Here is a 19,659-nt window from a genome sequence, read left to right on the forward strand (position 1 = left end):
TTGGGGCAGGGACTCTTTGCTGCTTTGTGTTTGCACAGCACATGCCACAATGAGGCCCTGTTCTCAGGTGGTCCTCGGTCACTACTGTAATAAACATTAATAAGAATAAATTATTATTTTGCATTATATTACAGTAGCAACTAGAGGCTCCAATCAAGATTGAGACCTCTTTGTGTTAGGTGCAGCAGAAACATATGGTAAGAAAAAAAATGTTCTAAATATTAAAGGCCCTGAGCCATCAAGGTACTTAATGACATTTTAACTTTAAGAACTGAATAGTGACATCAAAATCATGTGTTTAAAGTTAAGCACCAACTTAACTGCCTTGCTGTATTGGAGCCAAGAACTGAGAGGAAATAGGTAATCGGTGCATGCAAGCAACCTTAAGTCACAAACAAGAGGTGAAAACAAACACCATGAGCAAGAAAAGCAGTGTGTGATACGACACAGACTGATTTACGTATAGAAGAGAACAAAAATGAAGCTGGATAGAAGTCTGGATGGCTCAGGGAACTGTTTACAGGATAACAGAGTCAGTTTCACCAGGCCAGACCAAATCCACGGTGACCTGGCTTGGGGAGGATGTTCCAAGCAGGGCTCGGCAAAACAATGTTTAACAACCCTCAAGGTACAAAAATACTGCCTCTGGGTATGTGCACAAATATCACACGGAGTATATATGCTCTGTAAAGAATATATGATGGTGTGGTCAAATGTGCGGGTTTCTTTGCCATGAGTTTAGGATAACTTATATGGCTCATTCATAGTGAAGACACAAGTGATCTATGCAAGCCATCCCAAACCTTGATACCTCACCACTATCATGTTTTTTCTGTATAGCTTTTCCGCCTGTACTTGTGTCCAGTCCTGGTCCTTTTATTTTTTTTTTAAATCTAAGCTGCTTCTGCTCCTTTAAATTTAATTAATACTGCTCCAAGTCCTTCCTTATTTCCTCTTCTCTCCTCTTCTTCTTTGGTTTAATATTCTCACTTTTGTTTCTTTTAATTTTATTTTTTATTTCTTCATTTTTACCTCCGCTTATTCGTCATCTCTTTCTTTCTTGACATTCATCTCTCCCCTTCTTCCTCCACACTCTCTCCTTCCCGTTCATCCATTCATCCATTCTTTAATTCTCTCCCTCCTCTTCCTCACACACCCACTTATTCATTCATTTGCCCTATCATCCTCACCCAATCCCAGTCAACCTCAGACACAGCCACCCAGCCACAAACCACAGTGATGGATGCAAAATAAATGCCTAAACAGACAGATGGCCACGCTCCCTCACTCTTTAATGGGTCCTTAAAAAAGAAGCCACTCTTGTAGCCATACAAGGAGAAAGGAATGGGGGCTTTGACACAACAAACAGGTGCTGCTGTGGCAGTAGTGCAAAGAGAACCAGGCTTCTTTCACCAATGTAGAACTGGGTGGGGAGGGTGGTAGTTCTTCAAGAGACCAAAGGGGACACTTCTGTGCAACAGCGCAATAGAGTAGCACCCTGGATCAAGGGAGCTGTCCAAACAGACATATACCTGGGTGGAGGCAGACCAGTGCCAGTTGAGACAGGGACCAGACCACTAGGTAAATGCCAGTCTGAATCAGGCAGTAAAAGTAGTTTGACAAAAAGGTAGGGAGCTGTTTGTGGGAGGATATAAGGTGGCAAAATGGCCCATTGAACTGGAAGACAGTAGGCCCCACAAATATTAGAGTGATGGGTAAAATATAAAAACATAGATTACATACCAGAGAGGTGGTCAAGGCAAGGCTTAACTATATAGGACCTTCAAGGTAATGATGAGCGTGTTTTAATTTGATCTGGAAGGGGGCATTTAGTAGGCACTACTGATGCTCCAGGACATGGGAGGATTATAAAGTTCTGCTAATCAACTGACAGAGTCATGACAGAGAAACAATATTCTCTTTCAGAGGCCCCTGGAAATGCTCGTGTTCTATTATTCTTTAAGAGTGAACAATCAAATAGGACATTCACCCTGAAAGGAAAGGGGAGCACCTAACTCAAGTAGGTCCATGACATTAGGCAGAATTTCCAACTTCTCCACCTCCTATCCCTACTCCAAGTACCAGATCTGTATGGGGTGTGTGTATGTCATAGAGACCGAGAGTTTGTACCACTTTACAGCTGTGAGTGGTCTATGCGCAATGGCTAGGAAGCAGTCAATCCTAGGTGACAGCTGCTTGTAGTATTGACAACCAGCTTTTCTGACAGCCTAAAAAGAAAGGCCCAGGATTAAATGGGCATCAGAGGCTGAACTTCCCTGATCACCCCTATGCAGAGGGCAGCAGAAGGCTATAGTTTGAGAGGGCAAGTGGAACTTAAGTATTGCATAGGCCTTGTACTGGCCCTCTGTTCAGGGATAAATTTTGTCCTCAGAGAGGTGGTATCTTGAAAAGTGTTGCCACATACTGGTGGAGCATGGAACAGTATGGGAGACAGGGTAGAGGGAAACTTGAAATGCCACCACCCATGCTGAATCTATTCTGTGGGTAAATAGATGCCTTCAGTCTCCTGGGCTGTCAAGCTGACATTTTTCACCTCTATTCAATCCTTTTAATAATTTAAGAATACAAATTTAAAAAAGTAAATGAATCTAAATGAAAGGTTCCAATCTTATCCCAGCAGAAAACAGGTTTTCTGCCCCAAACTACCAATGTATGGAGTATTTTTAATGACGAATTGTCATACAGGGTTGCAAGGTCAGGCACCAAAACCAAAGGGCAAGCTGGGTAAGAGCAGTCACTGCAAATAACTATTCCAGCTTGTGCTGCTATAGACTCTTGCTCCATTTAAAAATGGTGGAACTGACTTTCTGAGTAAATAAAAAGTTAATCCATCTAAATGGCTCCAAGCTGTGCTGTGAAAATGGGTTGGATTCTTAATTAGCCAGTGAGATTGTTCCCAAAGCCCTGCCCATATTGAAAAATGGAATGAAATATGCAATAGGCAGGACACATCTCAGCTTGTTAATATTGTTGCATAAGTTTGAGCTTTGACATTATTGAGTGTGTCTATTCAAATTTAATCATTTCAGGGGATGATGGCTTATGACAAACAAAAGGAAATTATATGGACACATCCCGTGAATTGAGATGGCTAATGGAAAACAAATAAGAGAGTTTATGGGTATGGTAAATAAAGCAATCAAATTCAAACAAAGGGACAGTTCTATCCTGAGGTCCACAACAGAAAACCTCAAAATCTGGAATAAAATGTATGCATCGGAAAGGCCGCCAGCAGTCTTTATGTTGAATTGTCGAGTCAACACAGTCTGTATCCTGCCGTCAGCCAAAATGTGCCTATTCTGTGCATCCTCAGATCTTTCACAGTGATGAAGGTAGCACCTCAGAAATGAAATGGGTGTAATTTACACTACATAATTGCTGGGATAAACCATTCTTGAGCATCCTTAAATGTATGCCCAATAGGGAACATCCCCACTATTGGAGATTTGTACATGACTTCCAGCTAATTATAGACACAAATGTAATCTCCGGCATTTAGGGGATGTCAAGAGCTGTGTAAGAACCTTTGGAGGACTCTGAGTCCATAGGCCATCGAGTGGTTTACCTTCGCCAACTGGCAAAGCTCCATTAATTACAATGGAGTTATGTCAATTTATGCAACAGTTTATTTTTGCTATTTATGACAAAAAAGGATAATATTCCCCTTGAAATAGAATAGACAATACTGTTATGAACTTTTGCTTCTTCAAAAAGGGAAGAATTGGGTCTTTAGAAAGAAATTAAATCTTAACTTCTATGATTTATTTATAACCAAATAATCACCTTTCAGATGCCCTGCCCATATGCAGTATTGTATACCGGTTTACTGTCTTCTCATTAACCTATTATGAAAATCTGCGTACATGCAGAATCATCAGAACAAAAGAACAATTGGCTACACTTGAAAATGAAAACCAATTATTTTTAGATTATTGAACCTGTCTCTGTTCTTAAGTCATTAAGCAGCCCCCTGCCTTTCCCACAGGTCATCAACTAAAAACATTTATAATTCATCCTATATATTAACCAGGAATATTCTGCTGAACTCTCCACTGCTAGTGGCACTTGGCTTGATGACTGTGTAGTACATCAATAGCATAGCTTTAAGGTTAGACTGGCTTTGAAAACTTCCCCCTTGGGCATTGTTATTATATGTTAAGAATGCTCATTACTGCGTTGACGATAAACCAAAAATGAGATCTTGTTCTATTAATAAGGAAAATGAGAATGGGATTTAACAGCAATTTTAAAAAGATTTGAAAAAATATACCTTAGAAATTATATGTGTTTTTATAATACCATGCTAGTATTAAAATAATTTTTATTTGTGAGGTGTTGAGATTAATATCTTTTCTCAAAAAAAGGAAGAATAAAAGCAAGCGGCATTGGATACTGAATACTGGGCTAAATTTGTCCCTGGTGTAACCTGTGATTTCAATGGAGTTATGACAGGGATGAATTTGGTCCCTGTATAGAAATGTTTGGAATTGTGGATTGATCCAACACTTCAAAATCTGTGTCATTCTGAATCCCACCATTACAAATATACACATGAATGGGCCCTGTTCTTAGACTTCATAGCCATGATGGCTTTGATTTTTTGCATGATTTGAATGAAGAAATGGTATAAAATGAGATTCTCTTAATCAAAATACATGAATTTAATCTTCTTCACTATGAATTTGATGCTTATCTCAGGAAACATATCAGGTGTACCAAGGGAAGTGTGTGTGGAAAACGGAGTTGGTTTGGATGAATTCATTGCTCATTTCCAAAAAGTGGGTGAAGAAATTAGAAAAAAGGAAGAATTCACCCAAATCAACAAATTACATGCAACCTCCTCGTGAATATTCTTTTTAAATCACCGGTGATATGTAGAAAGCTGCTCCTATCAGCAACATGTGGTAAATCTGCCTAGATTTCACATGCACAGAGTTCTTCACCAAAGTCTAATCTATGGGCATGTCTACACTTACCAGGGATCGACGCTGCAGTGATTGATGCACCAGGGGTCGATTTAGCGGGTCTAGTGAAGACCCGCTAAATGAACCACAGATCGCTCTCCCGTCGACTCCGGTACTCCACCGAAAGAAGAGTAAGGGAAGTCGAAAAAGAGAATCTACAGCACAGTGTAGACATCGCAGTATGTCGACCTAAGCTACGTCAACTCCAGCTACGTTATTCACGTAGCTGGAGTTGTGTAACTTAGGTCGACTTACCCCCATAGAGTAGACAAGGCCTACGAAAGGTACAAATATCAGACATTCCTTTTGTCACTTTCCATCTCTTTTTCCTTCAAAGATGGCTACATCAAATTTACAAAGGACCATTCTAATTTGTATCTGCACAGAGTGCATCTGCATGGGCATAGACTTTAGCATTTGAGTGCCTAGGTGGCTATTTGCCTGCACAAACATGGGATTTTGAATACAAAAGGGTGCATGTGCACAAATTTAAGAGATTTTTTTAAAAAATCCAGCCCTCAGAGTCCATTACAAAGCCAATTTTGTTCAACTATAATGGCTGAGTTTGCCAGTTTTCAGTTTAGGGAACCTCAAGATAATGACAATATAGCACAGGATCTTGGTCGGCACTTATACCTTAAAAAATATATAAAAAGACTTCAGTGGCCCAAGGTATCAGCCAATGATCATTGCTTTATCTTCAGCGTGCCCTTATCCCATCCAGAGCACGTTAGTACAATATTAGCAGCAGACAGTGTATAAGAGATAGAAGTTTTTCAAGGCATCAGAAGTGATATCGTTGACAGCATCTACCTGGATGAACCATATTCAGACAGTTTAATCTTATTTCCATGATTCTCAAAAGCCGCTGTGCACATCCACATGCATGCAGACATTGCCTTTTGGTGACAGAAGAATATTATGTGGACTACAGAAACTACAGTGCATGTTAACAAGCCATATTGTTCCTTTTTATGGCTGTAATGATCAACTAATTTCTATTTAAATTCCAACTATAGGTTTGTACTATACTTCTTTAGTCTAGAGGAGAAAGGCATAACAAGAATCAATGGCTGGAATTTAAAGCCAGACAAATTCAAATCAGATTAAAATTAAGGCACAATTTTTTTCAACAGTGAGGGTCCTTAACCACTGGAACAAACTTCCAGGGGAAGTGGTGGATTCTCTCTTTTTTGAAGTCTTCAGATCAAGACTATTTATTTAACAGTCCCTTCTGGCTTTAAACTCTATGAATCTAACTAAGGAAGAGATCTTAAACGGAAACAAGGCTTCACTAGTAAATATAATAAGTATTCACAAACAAAGCAAGATTTCACTAGTACATGTTTTGTGCACAAAGTTCAAAGTAGAGCAACCAAAATGCTTCTACTGTGTTAAAAATCTTTTTGAAACAGAAATCAGATTCTTCATTAGTACAATAGGGTCTGGTAATTATGGTAATGAAATCTCCATAGTCTCAAGCATATAGCCCTTAGTCATGAGAATAATTTTCATTTAAGTCTGTGTGATTACTCACATGAGTAAACTTTTCGGGATCAGGAGCTGGGCAAATCCAGTAACATTTTCGGCATCACACCTATAGAGCTTATTTTGTTTGGGTTTTTTTAAGTTTGTGGTTTCATCAAACTTTTGAATATATGTTTTATGATTCTAAACTATTGTTCTCCCAGGGAAATTTAATTACTTGTATGTACAACTAAGTGGAAAACAGCGCAATACAGTTTATAAATAACTTTGAAAGCAACTCTTGCCTTGCTTCTCAGACAAGAGGTACAAAACTGGTTGGAGAAAGAAAGAAAATTAACAACATGAAGCAGCCCAGAATTTGAGTTTTGCTACCATGAAACAGAATTTGGACTTCCAGGGTTTTCAGTTCTTCTCTAGATCAACAACTGTTGAGTGGGTTCTAAATTTTTCTAAATCTAATTTCCCATCCCTACATTTATAATAATACTTTACAATTTGATAGCAGTTTCCATTGGCGAATCTCAAAGCCCTTTCCAGACATTAATAGATTAAAAAAACTAAAATGTGAGAATAGGCACAGAGGCTTAATGACTTGCTCATGGTCACCCAGGAAATCAGTGCGAGAGCCTTGAATAGGCCCCAGACTTCACATCTCCCTAATACTGTGCCTTAATCACAACTGTAGGAACTTATCAATACATACTTCCTATCAAAGGCTAACAAGACTTGTTAGTCTTTGTGATAGTACATCATTGTAAACTTTGTGATTAAGATTGGCTGCCCCTTTCAAATTAGTGTTTAACTGAAAAACTGCCCAAGTAGCATACATATTTGTACATACAATGTACACATTATATGACAGTAACTGAAATGGAGTGGCTATATGGAACACGTATTGAAAAGGAAATTTGACAGAGTCTTCTGGAGAAAGGTTGTTAGACAAAATGTTGCATACGAATCGTCGAGAAATCTAATAAATAAATACTGTAAACATGCGAACAAATCTATCATCAGTTTATGCCCATCTTAGTTTGTTGCATGAAGCAACAACATAGTTTATTCATGCTGCCATTCCCATTCTTCATTATTAAATCAAAGGGCCTTTTTTTTAAAAAAAAGATAATCTCATAAGATAGACTTTTTGAAAGTAAAGCATTAAAATGTTACCCTTTTGATGATATATGCATGAATGTGTGTAAAGCAAAGGAGGCGAGGGTTATGTGGAAGACCAATAAACAACAGGGATGTGGAATTTAAAAAGGCCAGAATTTTCAGTGTAATCTATAATATTTTTTTCACCAGCTATTCTGTAATGCAGATCAAGGGTGTGTGTGTGGCTGGGTTCCATATGGAGACTCGAGTCATACAGTCGTGTCAATGTAGTTCTTCTTTTACAAGTTTGAAGTCAGTAAAGTGGCATGGGCATTGTGTTCTTCTAGGAAAAACTTACACTACCTATTTGTTTACTATAAGGATGTTTCCTAAGAGCTTATTTAGGATATATCCAGATCCCTGGCAACTAGCTTGGAGCACTTGACTGTATTAATTGTAATTCCCCACTTGCAAGAGGAAAATTCTCTCAGTGGCCATTTGACAAATCTAATCTCATAGTATCCTGCTTTACTTGACTGGTATTGTACACAATCATTCATCTTTATCCATTAAGTGGGTAGAGTAGTTAATACGCAAACACTGCCAGCAGGTTTACTGTATATAAGGTTCCACAGGTTTCAGACAGCTGAACTATAATTAAGACATTCCACTACTTTACACACCTCTTTAAGCAACTCTTTTCCAAGTTTTTATTTATAGATTTTCTGTTTGTGTTTTAAGTTGCAATATACAACAGGGAATTAAAACAGGAATATGCTGTGGTTGTTTTAGAATGGATGCTGAATCAATGACTGCCAGTCTGAACACTTCTTTCACTTCTGTGTTAAGAAATAAAACAGATTACGGTCTCCGTCTTTCAATTGCATCTGTGCTGGCAGACCTATGCAGATGTTCAGAGCCCCAGTGAAGTCATTGCGGCCTCATATGGACCATGTTTTTCAGCAGTGGAGAACAGAGTCCACGAAACTACAAGAAGCCCTCCTTATCAGCTAAGAGATCACTCCAACAATCAGTCAGTACAGAGCTGTTGATCTTCTGACTTCAGCCACTGCAAAAGTTCTCTACAGAGAAGGCCATATCATGGAAATAGAATGGACAATACCAAAATTGGGTGGAAACAGATAACATTAAAATGTAGTTTGCAGGAATTTCACTCTGTAATTTTGCAAATTAATGATATTTCCAATAGCCCAACTCTAGATACACCCTTAAGTCACCTGTATTCTCCCTCGGTGCTTCAGCAAAGGTACCCACTCTCAGGCTTCTGGCTTCCCTGTCCGTCGCCTGACTAGGGAGTAGATACTAGGGAGTAGATGTTTATGATCCAGAAAGAGTAAAATAAAAAAATAAATAAATAATTCCACTTCTTTAACTTAAAAGTAGCAAAAATTGATTTAAAAGCAAATTTAAAATTGCTCCAGGACAAATACTTGTTTGTAAAGAAGAAGGGGTAGGTGAACAGAAGGGTTTGCAATGGAAACACTGAGAAACTCTTAACTAGAGTCGCACTAACATGAGCAACTATCATGAAGTAATAATAATATTATGCAGAAACCTTTACTCATTATGTTATTCTTAACGCATTCTCATTTCACTTTAGTACTTGGGTTTGATGAGGGGATTAACAAGGGAGGTGGTGTTCGAGTGGGTGCGAATGAGGAATGTTGCTAAAATAGGAGCTATTTAAACAGTTTTGTGTTTAATATCATCTGAGGCCATATAATTTTTTTTGCAGGTAACATATGCACACACTCTGAGAATGACAATGGCTTTGATACAACACAGATAACATCTAGGCATATTGCTACTGTACAGTGCATCCTCAAGGAACCAGTGTTTTTTTTTCCCACCTGGTACTATATATTAGAGCCTAACACATCAGGAATACTAGTGCTTTGGCTTCTTGTGCTTGAAAGGTTTCCTCAAAAATGTGGATAAAACCCCATTGATCGTTTCTCACCCTCCCCCTTTCCTGAACACCACAAGCCATCTTCATGTACTGCAGAGCAATCCATTTCAATGTTCCAGCATCTGCCTCCCCATATGATGTACAACCTATTTGACTGACCCTTTTTATGCTGCTCCAAGACTGGCTGTTTATTACAGTGAGATGATGAACACTACTCACTGCTTCCTCAGGTCAACAACTAGTACATATACCTCCATTTCATGAAAGATCAAGGATGCTGGGATTGTCCCCCTTTACATAGCCATGACTGACTCTGTACCTTTATCTCTAAATACACGTAGTATTTCAGTCCAGAGCATGGAAAGTCTCTTGTGGACCCTCCCATCTACCAATTATATATGTAAGTATTTCTGCCAATTAATTTTTCCATGACACAAGCAACATTACCCAATATTTGTGATTCCACTGTGGGAAGCATGAATAATGCGAGAAACACCACAGTTCTCTACTACATAGAAAGACACTCTTCTCTGCCAAAGTCAGCAACTGTGAAACTTCTCTTAACTTTTTCAGCTGATATCTTAGCATCACACACAGCTTTTTGGCCAAGGTGACTGTGAAAGATATGGCAATTTCCTGCAATATCCTTGGGAGACCTTTCTGAGATAGGTTTAAGTATCTTTGTAGTCCACTGCATTAATATGCAATGGTTATGTATTATTATGGGCCTGGATGATCAAAGGAATATAGTGAACAATGTGGCAGACAAGAAAGCTCTTCTGGGACAAGATGAGTGGAGAGGAATGCCTGGGAAATACGTAGGAGATGAATGCAAATTTTTCATGTCTGATTATGCAAAAACCCAGCCTTTTGAACCTATACCCTGAGGAGAGGGTGATTGTCTGCCAATTACCTGTTCCCAAAGGTTGGAGATCAAATGCCCAAGCTGTGTAAAGAAACAGGCTGATCTGCCAAGCGTTCTCAGCTAAGGCTGTAATGAACTTGTGACCACAGAAAAACCTCTTTGTGAGGTTTGACAGACTAACTGCTACCAGAGCCCTTGTTGGAGTTGGGGGTGATCTCTGATAAGCTTATTAGCATGCATATAGGTTCTTCTTTTGTTTTTAATATGTTCTTTCTGTAATGCTTTTACATTCAGAATAAATGTGCTTGCTTAGAAAGGGCTGTGTGGTAACTTATAACTGTGGGCAATTATACCGTTCATAGCCTCTGGAGAGAGAGCGAGCAAAGTGCAGTACTGGCCATTTAGGCAGTCTGGCTTCCTGGGGATATCACAGTGCAGGCAAGGAACTGTGCAGCCTGGAAAAACCCTGGTCAGGAGAGAGGTCTCTACTCTAGAGCGGTGATGTCTGAGAAGCCTGGGGACTAGAATGGGTGCTTTCGAGGGACCATGGAAGTATTCACTATAATAAGAGGAGCACCTTAGGTAGTCATAAGAAGGCTTCCTAACCATGTGGTCAACTTGGTATACTCCTCACTCTCACCACAAACTACCATTTTTTAACAACACTAAGATAGTTCAAGAATCAGTGTTAGATGTGCGCTTGAAGCTACTTGGCAAGAAATGGCACTGTTGTTGGATGGAATATGTTTGAAAACACAGGGAATGAACTACTATCTCATCACTAGGGTAGTCTCAGTCCTGAGGCACACTGGCATGGGGAAACTTGCATTAAACTTATTCTGTGGTTAGAAGACTTCAGTCCACTGTCATCTCAATCCAGAATCTTTCATAAATTCTAAATCGCTATTAATAAAACCTTCAGAAACTTCAAGCCAGTTAACCTTCAGGCTCATGTCCTACAATACATCAAAGAACTCTTTTCCACCTACCATTTATATCTTGTCCTCCGTTATTATTTATATGTGACCAGTATCTAACTAGCTGGAATTGTTTGGGCTATCCAGATGAAAACAGAAATTAGACTACAGTAGAAATGAAACACTAACTTACAGAGTACACACCAACAGAAAGGATTGTCTACTTTACATTGAACAAGTCTTTTCAATTCTCTACATTTCATGCTAACAACTGAATAATCTTTTCAGCTGAAGGCACCCTTGTCCAAATTCAAGAGAAAAATGTAACTTTTTTTTCAGGTTGAACAAATGACATGGAAGGGAACTTTTTCTTTTTCCAAACCCATTATGATGAATAATGATGCGTAAAGCTACATATTCAATGCAGTAAGCAAGAAAAAGAAGTACATAACTCCCAACAACCGGAATGTGGGTTGCATGCCATATCACTTTGGCCTTGCACAGGAAATGTATATGTTAACATCTACATTACAAAGTAGATTCTGAGCCCAAATAAAAAGAGGGGGAGCAATCACAATTGACTCAAATCTACCTATCTATCTATGAAACTGCAGAGGTGGAAGTGAGGATGGAATTTGGGCCACTGCATTTACACTGTATTTTATCTGTAGCGGTGTGTGAAACACTTCCGGAAATAACATAAATACATAAAAATTAAGTTTTGATTTAATAGGCAGAGGGACATTTTTTCCTCAGAGGGTAAATCTTATTTGGAATCATCTTCTTTTGGAATACTCTGCTTCACTAAAATTTGTGCTTGGACTTAGGAAAAGTAAACAGAACAATTATCTGGACACAGACACTTTGAGGTCAGATTTTCAGAGGTACACCTCTAACCCAATATAACGCTGTCCTCAGGAGCCAAAAAATCTTACCGCGTTGTAGGTGAAACCGCGTTATATCGAACTTGCTTTGATCCACCAGAGCGCGCAGCCCCCGCCCCCCCGGAGCGCTGCTTTACCGCATTATATCCGAATTTGTGTTATATCAGGTCGCACTGTATCCGGGTAGAAGTGTATCTGGACACCTAAAAATTCAGAAAGGTGCCTAGTGGGATTTTCAAAAGTATCTAAGTGACTTAGGGAGTGAATGGGAGTTAGGCCCCTAACTGGTTTAGGCACTTCTGAAAATCCCACTAGACACCTACCTGCATTTTTAGGCACCTAAATACCTGGCCCTTGGAATATAAATGCAATTAGTTGATTAAGTATGGTGATTTTTGCTCATAGGCCCATAGCGAGATTTTACTTTGATTTTTTTTCCTCATTTTTAACAATAGAGTTTCCATATTGGGTCACACCATAGGTCCATCATGCCTGGTATCCTTCCTCTAGCAGTGGACAGTTACTGACGCTTCAGAAGGAAGAACACCACTTACAGGACATCATGCCAATCAGGACATGTACATGGAGAAATTCCTTATCCCAGTGGTGAGCAGCACATATTCTGCTTTACACCTTTCTCTGGAGCTTTGAGAAAGGGACCATCATCCATTAGGATAAGGAGGCATATCCCACAATTACCTGTTATTTTAGGGCTGGTGGACTTTGGTTGTTAACACTGCCCTTAAATACTGAGGTTATTTTTAATGCATCCATTGTCCCATGCTACAACAGGCTCCACAAGACCGGACTCTAATTCTCTTATTCTATTACAGTTAGGATTAGAATAAGGGTCTGCATGAGTGCATCCCTTTGCAGAATCAGGGCCTATGATTGGAAGCCATTATGCAGCTATCTTTAAAGGCCTGTTCTGCAGTCCTTAATCAAGCAAAACTCATACAGAAACCAATGGGACTTTTTGCCTATATGACAGACTCTCATTGGTTTCAGTGAGCTTTGGGTTAGATCCTGAAAGAACACTGGCAGGGTCTCTCTCATCATGTTCAAAATGTTTTAACTTTCTCTGTGGTTTATAATTACCCCACTATAATTTGAACTTGAAATCTGTTTCTTCCTGCTGTTCCATCAAACAAGCTGGTAAGTTATTATAGGGTTGCTTCTGGTTGGTAAGCTGTTGGCACTGATTTCTCTACAAAATGTTTGACCAGCTTCAGATGAAAAGCATTATAGAAACTGCAAAGTGTTCTCATTCACAACAATGACAAGAAAAAAGGAGTTTGGAGTGTTTAGCTGTAGCAAAAGATGTATTAAAAGGACTACGCAGCCTTTGCACACAAATATGAGCGAGAAATAAAAATAGTCATGCTGCTTAGCCCACTCGACTTTAAATGCCCTACAGCAGAAGCCAGCAGCCCCAAACACAGATTCTCATTGACCTGCAGGAAATCTAAGAAGTTGCCAGCTATACTATCCTTTCCACTTCCCCTGCCTGCTTCTCTTCCATATTCTGATGACTGTTTATGAGCTCAGCTGTCATTCTTTGCACCAGGGAAAGATAGATGGGACACACCAACCCCAACCTAAGTGACCTTTGGATGTGACAAGATTTTTAGGTCAGTCCTGCTAAATAGAAGCCTTGGTGTATCGAGGCTCGCCTCAGGGTGAAATTTCCAGTGAATTTATTATCTCCCAATGCCCTTTGGACTGCTTCCCACCATCAAACACCATGGCAGCACTCGGAACAGGAAGAAATACATTAACTGGAATCTGATCGTTTTAAAAGGTTACAGCTGCCCAAATATAATTTAATTTCATACTTGCCCTTTGAGGGTTTGGTGTATATTTTCATTTTATGACTGCAAATGATAAAGCTCTTAAGATTCCAGGCAATAAAAAGGGAAGCGGGGGGGGGGAGAGAGAAAGTATTTTAAGGGTTAGAGGTCTATTCAGTTCATACTCCATGAGTAAGGTGGCAAATTTGCTTTTTAAAAAAATCCAACATTTCTCTCTCTCTTTTTTTTTTAAATTTGTCTACATCCCTCCTTCTTTCACTTGAGCATGAGCAACAGCATGTTCCACTAAAATCAGACCTGTAACACAAACCACCACATTGAGATGCCCTTTGGTTTGCAAGCAGACAGTGATGCAGTATCAATACAGGCCCTGATTTAGGAATGTGTCCCTACTCAACTCAGGACAGCACTTAAGCCCTAACTTGAAGCCAATGAGACTTAGATAGTTGCTTAAATTTACGCATCTGCCTAAATGCTTTCTGAAATTGGGGTCTCAATCTGCTTTGTTTTGAAATGTTCTCTTTTCTGGCATTTCTATTTCCAATTTGACATCTTCTCTCACATGCAGGACAAATTCACTTACCAATGCCCAGACAGGGTGTTAAAAACCTGGGCATCCAAAGCAGCTCATTGGGGGGGAGGGGGGGTCAACTCAGTACCCCCAGATCCCAATGCCTGAGCAGTAACAAATCTTTGAATGCCAAGACAGTGAGGGAATGCAGCATCCTAAAAAACGAATCTTCATTCTTTCCTTTGTCACTGGTGAGTCAAAGAAAACCGCATACACTAAAACCATGAGCTACTGTTCACATTCAAGTAGAGCCAGCTTCTGCCTTGATCCTGAGTGGTACTGATCACTCACAACATCCAATAAAGTCAATGAGAGCCGAGTCATAGGATGCTCAACATCTCTGAATCAAGCTTTCTGATATTTGGAGTAACTGTTCCCTCTCCAAAGGAGAAATGGTCTTTTGGGTATTGAGAGAAAAGGAAAAGAACTGGGGAGGGGAGGAAGGATTAAAAAAATACATAAATATATTCGTTTTCAAAGATACCTTAAGGGATTTGGACACTAAATTCCAATTAGAAATTAATGGGTGCTGGGCACCCAAATCTCTTCAGGCTGCTTTGAAAATCTCAGCTATACAGAATACATATGTGTATATACAAACTTGGTTTACTGGATGCTTTGCACATCTATCACAAGGATTCCAAAGCGATTTGCAAATATTGATCAATTAAACATTTCAACCCCCTGTGGGAAAGAAAGGGATACACAGGGATCACTTAACCCACCACTGAAGAGCAACACCACAATATTTAAGTGCTTATCAGTGTTTTCATTATGAACGCCCTAGTTTTCGGGGTTCAGAGTTTAGACATTAAATTACCATAAGAGATGAGCTATGACATCAGCCATGCTCTTTTACCAAATTTAGCTAGATCACTTGGGCTCCCTTCTAAAAATAAATATACTCCTGTATTCTATGCAATGGCCCAAATTACTTTCATAACAACCCTATGACAAGCTGTAGTGTTTTGGTGCATTATTATAGAATACTGTGTCATAATTTGTATGGGATGTTTTTAAGCAAAGCAAAGCAAAGAAAAGAAGGTTTCTATCAACTGCAGATAAAAGTAAAACTTGAAGAGTGCATGCTTTACATTTATAGGACCAGATGTTGGTGTGCCTGAGCAGGTGTGCTAGGAGAAGAGATGGTCCTGTCTCCCATACAGAGCACCTGTTGGGAGGCACACAGAATCTCACTTTTCGAGCTCCTTGAGTGCAACATGAAGGGAAGATTTAGCATCACCAAATCCCAAAGGGGGCCTAGCATGGCCTGATCCCTTGCACACCTAGTAGTGGTCCTAGGCCTGGTTGGGGGAAGCAGTTGCTGTACTTCCACAGCAGACTCTTTTGAGTCCCCAAAGACATTTTGACTATCTCACGATTCCACAAACAGATTGTCTCTGTAAGCAGCTACTAGTGCAGCATACTACCATTGCTGTGGCTACTAAACCGTAGTATAGCTCATAATATCAGCAGGGGCCTTGTGTAGTACACTTCTTAAATAAAGAGTATAATCATGTAAAACAGACAAGACACTAAAGATGAAGGTACACGTAGTTACTTCTTTTTATAATGTCCACTTCCATTCATATGAAAGAGTGTAACATTGCTTTCCTAGTTTGAATAACCTGAAGATTATGAGCAGATGTAATAATTGGCATGATAGGCTAAAAGCTTTAAAGGTTTTCTGGCACTAACTTTGAAATCCTCCAAAGGCTTTTTTTTCAAGTGTTTTCCATTTTTTCTATTTTGAAATTTTTTTTATCTTAAAATTGTTGAAAAAAAAAAAAATCTTGCTCAAAAGAGAAGGAGCACTTGAGTGGCAACTTGCTGACAGCCTCATTCTCTGTGACACAAGAGCTTGCATGACTCTGAGATGACCCTTCAAGTTTTCTGGTGCATGTTGGGCCAGGCAAGTTATATGTGGTGTGTCTGGGATCATGTGATTATCGTGTTAAGAAATTTTGATCACCTGTATTCATTGTGGACTGTCTATAAAGGAATTGAACCAGAAGAGGCAAAAAAAGTAATATCACCCAAAGTGGAAGGGATGCTTAGGAATTCATCTGTAAGTTTCAGATGTAGATTTGGAGCTCAAACATAGTAACCGAAAGCCCATATAAAAAGGTTACTGGTCTGGCTTAAAAGATAGTCAAAAGGCATTGAGAGCTAAAGGTTTGCTTGCTCTTGATGAGATTGAGACTGCAAAACATTGAGCACCCTCAAATTCCAGTGACTTCAAACAGGAGATGAGGACATGAAGGACTTTCTAAAAGGAACTAAGCAACTTGCAGGACTGAGGCCACTGTGCCAAGGTATTGCAGCATACGAAGTTAGTAGTATCACATGTTTATATCAGACACTACTATTTAGCACAATTTGCTGAGTAAGTTTAACGTACTTAAAGTTACTTCTCCAAGTATTTTTGTATCTTCTATTTGCATAAAACAGTTGAGTGCAGACTTTAAAAAGAAAACAAACTGAAGCTATCATGCTGACTTCTGTGACTGAAACTGTGAAATACCTAATTTCTTTAGATTCTAGATTTGTGCATGGAGCATATTCTACAAGCAAAATCGAACTGTGCTTAAGATTAGGCCTCGTCTGTAGCTGATGCTAAAATATTCTGACTGGAAATAGTTAGGCTGGAAGGAAACTAGATACAGTAAAGACTAATACAGGATGAGATTAGGAGTTGAAGAACTTTATTGGCCTTAGCTGTTCTTATTGTTGGACGCACTCTGTATCACTGGCTTATCTCCTTGATTATACATATTGTGACAGGTTCAGGCCAGATGCCTACAGGAGAGTAATAGAAGGCAGATATATTAGCCCCAGGTTAAGTAAGTCCCTTTTCCCTGGGTAAGGTACCAGGGAAGGTTTCAGAACAATCAGGAACCTTCTGGAGACAATTAAGACAGACAGGCTGATTAGAACACCTGCAGCCAATCAAGAAGCTGCTAGAATCAATTAAGGCAGGCTAATCAGGGCACCTGAGCTTACAAAGGAGCTCACTTCAGTTTGTGGTGAGCGTGTAAGGAGCTGGGAGCAAGAGGCGCTAGGAACTGAGAGTGAGAATGCATACTGTTGGAGGACTGAGGAGTACAAGCATTATCAGACACCAGGAGGAAGGTCCTATGGTGAGGATAAAGAAGGTGTTCGGAGGAGGCCATGGGGAAGTAGCCCAGGGAGTTGTAGCTGTCATGCAGCTGTTCCAGGAGGCACTCTAAACAGCTGCATTCCACAGGGCCCTGGGCTGGAACCCGGAGTAGAGGATGGGCCCGGGTTCCCCCCAAACATCCCAACTCCTGGTCAGACACCGGAGGAGTTGACCTGGACTGTGGGTTCATTGAAACGGCCAAACTGAGGGCTGCCGTGAAGCTCCAAGGCGAGCAAATCTGCCAATAAGCGCAAGACTCACCACGGTAGAGGAGGAACTTTGTCACAGCTGGTGTCAGGGGTGGGATCTGGTGTGCACAGCATGGCAGAAGAAGGAGGGTGTTTGGGGAAGAAAAAAAAAGAGGGAGAGGGTTTTTTTTTTCCCCACCACAATGGAGGAGGTAGTGCGGGCACTGATACAAGCCACGGCTGCCCAGCAGGAGGCTACTCGTGTCCAGGCAGCTGCCCAACAAGAGGCAGTGCGGCTGCAGCAAGAGACTAATCGCCTGCTGATGGAATAGGCTGCTCAAGACCAGGCTATGTTGCGGGAACTGGTAAACCAGGTAAAGGCCCTTACAGAGCTGAACCGCGGCCATGATGGGACGCAGATCATGCGCGCCAGCAATTGGCTGCAGACAATGACGCGGGAGGATGATGTAGAGGCATACCTCCTGGCCTTTGAGAGGACAGCCCCGCGGGAGGCTTGGCCCCAAGAAAAGTGGTCTGGCATCCTCGCTCCATTCCTGTGTGGGGAAGCCCAGAAGGCCTACTATGATTTGCCTGAAGAGGCTGCGGCAGACTACCCCCAGCTGAAAGCAGAGATCCTGGCCAGATCTGGGGTAACGACTGCAGCGCGGGCCCAGCGGTATCATGAGTGGAGGTACCAGGAAAACAGAACCCCACGGTCCCAATTATATGACCTCATCCATCTCGCACGAAAGTGGTTACGAACTGAGTCCCGGAGTCCGGAGGAGATACTAGAGGTTCTTGTCATCGACCAGTACATGAGAAGACTACCGTCAGACCTTCGCACCTGGGTAAGCCAGAACAAACCCTCCACCTATGACGAGGTTGTCACGTTGGTAGAAAGGCGAAGGATGGCAAGAGAGCTGACCCGACCAGTTAAGGAAGAAGCACCCCGGGTTAAACTAGCGGCACCAAGACCTAGAGCTCGGATGACTGGGCCACCAGGAGAGCCCAGGTGGAAAAAGAGAGGGGCTGAAGGCCCACCAGAAGCCACAAAGAGTCAGAGCACTGAGGGGGAAGAGAATTGTGATGTTAGACTGCCCAAACCAAGAGACCGGGGAACGCCTAGGGCTCCATAAAGATGTTACGCCTGCGGGGAGTGGGGACACGTAGCTGCACAGTGTCCCAATGCCGAGGAGCCTATGCAGTGTAACCTGGGGAACTGGGCAGACCCATGCTCTCTAATCCACCTTGTGGGGGTCTCACTAACCCCACATATGTACACCAGACCAGTGAAGCTAAATGGGGTAGAGACCACAGCACTGGTTGATTCAGGGAGTGCTATCACACTTGTCTCGGGGAAGCTTGTGAAGCGTAGTCAGCTGCTGTGGGCTAAGCGTACGGGGATAACATGCGTCCATGGGACAGTTGGTTATTACACCACCATCCCAGTAAAAATCGAGATTCAGGGGAACACTACTGAGGTAGCAGCAGGTGTAGTCCCTAAACTCCCATACCCGGGGCTCATAGGGAGGGACTTCCCAGGGTTTGAAGACTTACTCCCTGTAGGGGAATTGGAGAAAGGGGAAAGCCCTGAAAGTAGTGAGGCATCCACAGTAGACTGTTAACCCCCAACCTTCTCTGAAATATCCCCAGATTTGTTCTCCACTCCCAGACAGCGTAGAAAGAAGGGAAAGAAGGGCAACTAAGGCCTTGGGAACCCGAATACTGGCCCAAAGCCAGAGGGTCGCTCTTGTAGGTAGCTGGTCCC

The 19,659-nt window shown here is 41.1% G+C and overlaps 1 protein-coding gene across 17 annotated transcripts in view; it reads right to left on the reverse strand.

Annotated features, from left to right (window-relative positions):
* SOX5 (SRY-box transcription factor 5) overlaps positions 1-19,659 on the reverse strand; it is a 402,743-nt gene that overhangs the window by 69,095 nt on the left and 313,989 nt on the right. The gene's annotated exons all lie outside the window — the stretch shown is intronic.

The sequence above is a fragment of the Chelonia mydas genome, chromosome 1, assembly GCF_015237465.2.
Source record: "Chelonia mydas isolate rCheMyd1 chromosome 1, rCheMyd1.pri.v2, whole genome shotgun sequence".
In the NCBI taxonomy this organism is placed as follows: Eukaryota; Metazoa; Chordata; order Testudines; family Cheloniidae; genus Chelonia; species Chelonia mydas.